Genomic DNA, 6849 nt, shown 5'->3' with positions numbered 1-6849 from the left:
AGACAGGATCGACAACCAAAAATCAGTTGGATTCCTCTACACCAGCAAAGAGATTGCTGAAAAAGAAATAAGGAAATCAATACCATTTACAATGGCTACCAAAAAAAATAAAATACTTGGGAATATATCTTACCAGGGACACAAAAGACCTGTACAAACAAAACTATAAAAAACTGCTTTAAGAAACCATAAGAGAACTACATAAATGGAAGAAGAACATCCCATGCTCATGGCTAGGAAGATTGAACATTGTAAAATGTCAATTCTAACCAACACAACTATACATTCAATGTAATCCCAATCCAGATCCCATCAACATTCTTTAGGGATATGGAAAAACCAATCACTAACTTTATATGGAAAGGAAAAAGACCTCAGATAAGCAAAGACTTGTTGAAGAAGAACAAAGTAGGAGGTCTCACATTGTTGGATTTCAAAACCTAATATATAGTTATGAAGTTTGGGCAATCTACTTCCATAGTGGTACCTCCTCGGACACCCAAGGAGGGATTGCTATGAGTTGGATCTGACTTGATGGTACACAACAGCAACAACAACTATATAGTCACAGTACTCAAAACTGACTGGTATTGGTTCAATGACAGATACATAGACCAATGGAATAGAATTGAGAACCCAGAAATAGATCCATCGACCTATGGTCAGTTGATCTTTGACAGAAGGCCAAAATCCATTAAATGAGGAAGGGAATGTTTATTTAATAAATGGTGTTGACAGAACTGGATATCCATTTGCTGAAAAATGAAAAAAGATCTGTACCTCACAACATACACAGAAACTAACTTCAGATGGATCAAAGGCTTAAATGTGAAACTTAAAACTATCAAGGTCCTCAAGGAAAAACTAGAGGCAAATTTAAGGACCCTAATACATGGCGTAAACAGACTATCAAGCATAACCCAACATACACAAACAGCAGAAGAGAAGGTAGATGAATGGGACCTTCTAAAAATTAAACTTTTATATGCTTCCAAAGACTTCTCCAAAAGAGTCAAAAGCGAACCTACAGATTGGGAAAAAAATATTTGGCAATGACATATCTGACAAGGGACTTATCTCTGGAATTTATATAAAACTCCAAAACTTCAACAACAAAAGGACAAACAATCCAGTTAAAAAATGGGCAGAAGATATGAATAGACACTTCACCAAAGAGGATATTCCAGCAGCCAACAAACACATGAAGAAATGCTCACAATCATTAGCCATTAGAGAGATGCAAATCAAGACAATAATGAGATACCATCTTGTCCCAGCACTAGTAGCAAAGTTCAACAAGACAGAAAATAACAAATGCTGGCAAGGATGTGGAGAGATTAGGACTCTCATACACTGCTGGTGGGACTGTAAAATGGTACAACCATTGTGGAAAGCAGTATGGTGATTCCTTAAAAAGCTGAAATTAAAGACACCATATGACCCAGTCATTCCATTACTAGGTATATATCCTAAAGAAGTGAAAGCCATGACAAGAACAGACATATGCACACCCATGTTCATCGCAGAACTATTTACAATATCCAAAAGATGAAAACAACCTTGGTGTCCATCAACTGATGAGTATATAACTAAGCAACATACACACAATGGAATACTATGAAACCCTAAGAATAACGTAGAATCTTCAAAACACCACATAACGTGGATGAACTTGGAGGACATTATGAAGAGTGAAATAAGTCAATCACAGAAGGACAAATATTGTATTAGTCTGTTATTATTTTAAAAAGTCAAGGAAAGCTTTAGATATGGAAGGAAATTTTCTTTGTTGATTACCAGTGGTGGGAGGGGAGAGGAGGGTATACTGTTAGACAGGTAGAGACAAGTGTTGATTTGGGTGAAGATAAGGGCAATATACCAAATGTGAGTGATAAACATAGTGGCATTGAGGAAGAGGAAGACATAAAGAGGTGTGTGGGAGGTACAGACAACAAAGATGCACATAGAGTACTGCGTTGTCAGTGAAGACAAACCTGGGTATATGGATGAATAGATGGGTTGACAGCCTGAAGTGTTAGGTGAGTGTACCCAAGACCATGTATAGGGTTGGCAGACAAGTGTATTTGCATGTTCTGTAAGAATTATAATGTGTATAGTAGAGCTGACAAGTGACAAGTTTGTAGTCACTTCTCAGCCACAGCCAGCTACCCAGAGGGAGTGAGTAGTTGAACCTGTGGGCTCGGGACCATAGTTGTAGGGGACATCAAGCTTAATTGACATAACATACTACACAAAACATTGTTCCACCTCTTACTTTGGGGAGTAGCAACTGGGATCTTAAAAGCTTGAAAGCAGCCATCTAGATGTAACGATGGGTCTCTCCTCATCTAGAGCAAAGAAGAATGAAGAAAACCAAAGATTCATGGAAACAATTAACCTCATGACTGGTACACCATGTGATCCTCAGCCTGTACAACTATGAAACCAGAAGAACTAGATGGTGCCCGGTTACCACTGTCAACTACTTGGACGGGCACTTATGTAGGAGATCTTGGACAGAGTGAGATAACAATATAGAATAAAACTCAAAATAATTTGAAAAAACAAAAAAGCTTTGCTTGTCTGATAGAGATCCTGGTGGAACCACTGAGACTATGGCCCCTAGACGCCTTTCAGGTGTGGAATTGAACCCACAGCTGTGGCTTTCAGCCAAACAAAAGACAGGTATATGAGGTGAACATTTACACTAGGTAGATACCCTCTTTGGAGAGAACAATCATGGGAGAATAAAGGGCTATTTATGCACATGGAGACAGCTCAGGGGGCAGGAGTGCATGGAGTGATGCACATAGGGAAGAAGTAAGTATAAGGAGGAAGTGGGAGGGGAGCTCTTGCATTGTGGTAAATTGTAGTCAATGTCATGAGACAAAGTGTGTGTGAACTGCTGTAGGGAAGGTGAATTTGCTCTGTAAACTTTCACTCAAATCACAATAAAAATTAGAAAGAAAAAAAATTCTATGGGCAAAATATTGAATGATGCAGGAAACATCAAAAGAATATGGAAGGAATACATAGTCAATGTACCAAAAAGAATTGGTCAATGTTCATCCATTTCAAGAGGTGGCATATGATCAAGAACAAATGGTATTGAAAGAAGAAGTTGAAGCTGCACTGAAGGATTAGCAAAGAACAAGCCTCCAGGAACTGACAAAAAAAACTCACTGAGATGTTTCAACAATGGATGCTTTGCTGGAAGCACTCACTCAGCTATGCCAAGAGATTTGGAAGACAGCTACCTGGCCAACTGACTGGAAGAGGTCTATATTTGTATCCATTCCAAATAAAGGTGATCTTACAGAATGTGGAAATTATCAAACAATATCATTAATATTACATGCAAATAAAATCTTACTGAAGATCATTTAAAAACTATTGGAGCAGTATATTGATAGAGTGCTTCCAGAAATGCAAGCTGGATTCAGAAGAGGACATTAAAGAGGATTATCATTGCTGATGTCAGATGGATCTTAGCAGAAAGGAAAGAATACCAGAAAAATGTTTACTTATGTTTTATTAACTATGCAAAAGCATTTGATTGTGTGGATCACAACAAATTATGGATAACATTGAGAAGAATGGGAATTCCAGAACACTTGATTGTACTCATGAGGAACTTGTATATAGATCAGGAGGCTGTCATTTGAACAGAACAAGGAGATAGTGCATGGTTCAAAATCAAGAATGGAGTGCCTCAGAGTTGTACCTTTTCACCATACTTATTCAATTTGTATGCTAAGCAAATAATCTGAGAAGGTGGATTATATGAAGAAGAATGTGGCATCAGGATTGGAGGAAGACTCATTAACAACCTGCAATACTCAGACAACACAACCTTGTTTGCTGAAAGTGAGGATGACTTGAAGCACTTATTGATGAAGATTAAAGACTACAGTCTGCAGTTTGGATTACCCCTCAATATATATAAAAAAAAGAAAAATCCTCACAACTGGACTAATAAGCAGCATCACAATAAATGGAGAAAAGTTTGAAGTTGTCAAAGACTTCATATTACTTGATTCTACAATCAACACCAATGGAAGTAGCAGTCAAGACATCAGATGACATATCGCATTGGGAAAAGGTACTGCGAAAGACCTCTTTCAAATGATGAAGAGCAAAGATATCTCCTTGAATGCTAAGGTGCCCCTAACACAAGGCATGTATTTTCAATCACCTCTTGTGCCCGTGAGAGCTGGACAATGAATAAGGAAGACTGAAGAAGAGCCTGTGCTCTTGAGTTGCAGTTGGAGAAGAATGCTGAAAGTACCATGTCTGCTAAAGGGACTAACAAATCTCTCCTGGAAGATCAGCCAAAATGGTCCTTGGAAGAGGGAAGGCCAGACTTTGTCTCCTCAACTTTGATGTTGTCAGAAGGAGCCATTCCCTGGAGGAGGATATCACGCTTGGTAAAGTAGAAGGTCAACAAAGAAGGGGAAGGCCCTTAATGAGACGGACTGACACAGTGGCTGTAATGATGGGCTCAGGTAAAGCAATGATCATGAAGCTGGCACAGGACTGACCAGTGTTTTGTTCTGCTGGGAATAGGGTAGCTATGAATCAGAGATGACTCGACAGCATGTAACAACATAACAACAACATGTATATGACTCATTGGAGGAGTTTGCATTATAGTACCATAAGTTCAAAAGGGAATTGAATTAAATTAGTTTCTTAATTGTGCCAATATTCCAAACATGTGATGTAAAAATAAACAGATAATACATTATAGGTACACATTATTCGTTCTGTTTATAGATATTTCACTCTTCAATACAATTCTCAGGCATAGGGAACGAATAACACAAACTATGCCAAGAATCACAAATTGCGTCGTGCTCCAAACTTGATTATTTTTCCAAAGTTATCAAGGTTCATTTGAAAACCAATTTGCCAGTAGCTGTTATAGAGCATGAAGATGAATCAGATATTTCTTTTTCCTTTCATACTCACATCTCAGTATTGGTGTCTGTCTTAGTGGACAATTTTTCTTATAGGTTCATTCATTATAGTGGTTGAAATATTAGGTAAGATGTGGAGAAATTGGAACTCTTATCCATTGTTCAATGGCACATGACAACAACAACAACAATTCATTGCTGGTGGGGATAGAAAATGATGCAGCTGCTGTGTAAAATAGTGTGGAAAGATCTAAAAACGTTAAACATAAATTATCATGTCGTTGTTGTTAGGTGCCATCAAGTTGGTTCCGACTCATAGCGACCCTATGTACAACAGAATGAAATACTTCCTGGTCCTTCACTATCCTCACAATTCTTGCTGTGCTTGAGCCCATCATTGCAGGCACTGTGCCAATCCATCTAGTAGAGGGTCTTCCCCTTTTTCACTGATCCTCTACTTTATCAAGCATGATATCCTTCTCCAGGGAATGGTTCCTTCTGACCACACGACCAAAGTAGGTGAGATGAAATCTGACCACTCTTCTAAGTAACATTCAGGCTACACTTTGCCCAAGATGGATTTGTTCCTTCTTCTGGCAGCCCATGGCATTTTCAATATTTTTCACCAACACCACAATTCAAGTGTATCAATTCTTCTTTGGTCTTTCTTATTCATTGTCTAGCTTTCACAGTCATATGAGAGTATTGAAAAGACCATTGCTTGGGTAAGGCATACATCAGTCTTCAAAATAACATCATTGCCCTTAAACACGTTAGAGGTCTTTTGCAGTAAATTTGTCCAGTACTAACATCTGATTTCTTGACTACTACTTCCATTAGTGTTGATTGTGGGACCAAATAAAATGAAATTCTTGACAAATTTATTTTTTTCTCCATTTATTATGATTTTGCTTATTGACACAGTTGTGAGCATTTTTTTTTTTATGTTGAGTTATAGTCTGTATTGAAGACTGTCATCTTTGATCTTCATCAGTAAGTGCATCAAGTCTTCACTTTAAGCAAGCATGGTTGTGTCATCTTCATATCACTGGTTGTTAATGAGTCTTCCTCTAACCCTGATGCTGTGTTCTTCTTCATATAGTCCAGCTTCCTGGATTACTTGCTCAGCATATAAATTGAGTAAGTAAGATGAAAGAATCCAACTCTGATGTTCATCTTTCCTGATTTTAAACCATGCAATATCCCCCTGATCTGTTCAAATAACAGCCTCTTGGTCAATGTACAGGTTCCTCCTGAGCATAATTATGTGATCTGGAATTCACATTCTTCACAATGTTACCCATAATTTGTTATGATCCACACAGTCAAATGCTTTTGCATACTCAACATGCAAAAGTAACACAGGTAAACATCTTTCTGATTTTCTCTGCTTTCAGCCAAGGTCCATCTGATATCAGCATGACATCCTTCATTCCATGTCATCCTGTGAATCCAGGTTCAATTTAATTTCTCTGTTTATCATGATGCTTATTTGTCCAGTTGTGAGGATTTTTTTTTTTCTTTATGTTGAGTTGTAATTCATAATGAATGCTGTAGTCTTTGGTCTTCATCAGTAAGTGCTTCGACCCTTCTTTAGTTGTGTCATCTGCATATTGGTTATTAATGAGTTTTCCTCTAATTCTAATGCCACGTTCTTCTTCATGTAGTTAATAGTTCTTCAAACTACCATATAACCCAGCAATTCTATGCTTAGTTATTTAACAAAAAGACTAGAAATATGGGTCTCAAACATACAACTTATACATCAGTGTTCATTGCAGCATTAGTCATAACAGGCAATAAGTCAGACACAAAAGGACAAATATTATACGATCCCACTTATCTAGTATAAGCAAATGTATAAGGCAAAGGTTTATTAGTCTCTGATATAAAGTTTATATACATAACAGTGATTTAAATATTCTATATA

Source organism: Orycteropus afer, unplaced genomic scaffold, assembly GCF_000298275.1.
Source record: "Orycteropus afer afer isolate SDZICR_OR568_19922 unplaced genomic scaffold, OryAfe1.0 scaffold00308, whole genome shotgun sequence".
In the NCBI taxonomy this organism is placed as follows: Eukaryota; Metazoa; Chordata; class Mammalia; order Tubulidentata; family Orycteropodidae; genus Orycteropus; species Orycteropus afer.
Note: the sequence above shows the minus strand (reverse complement) of the source record.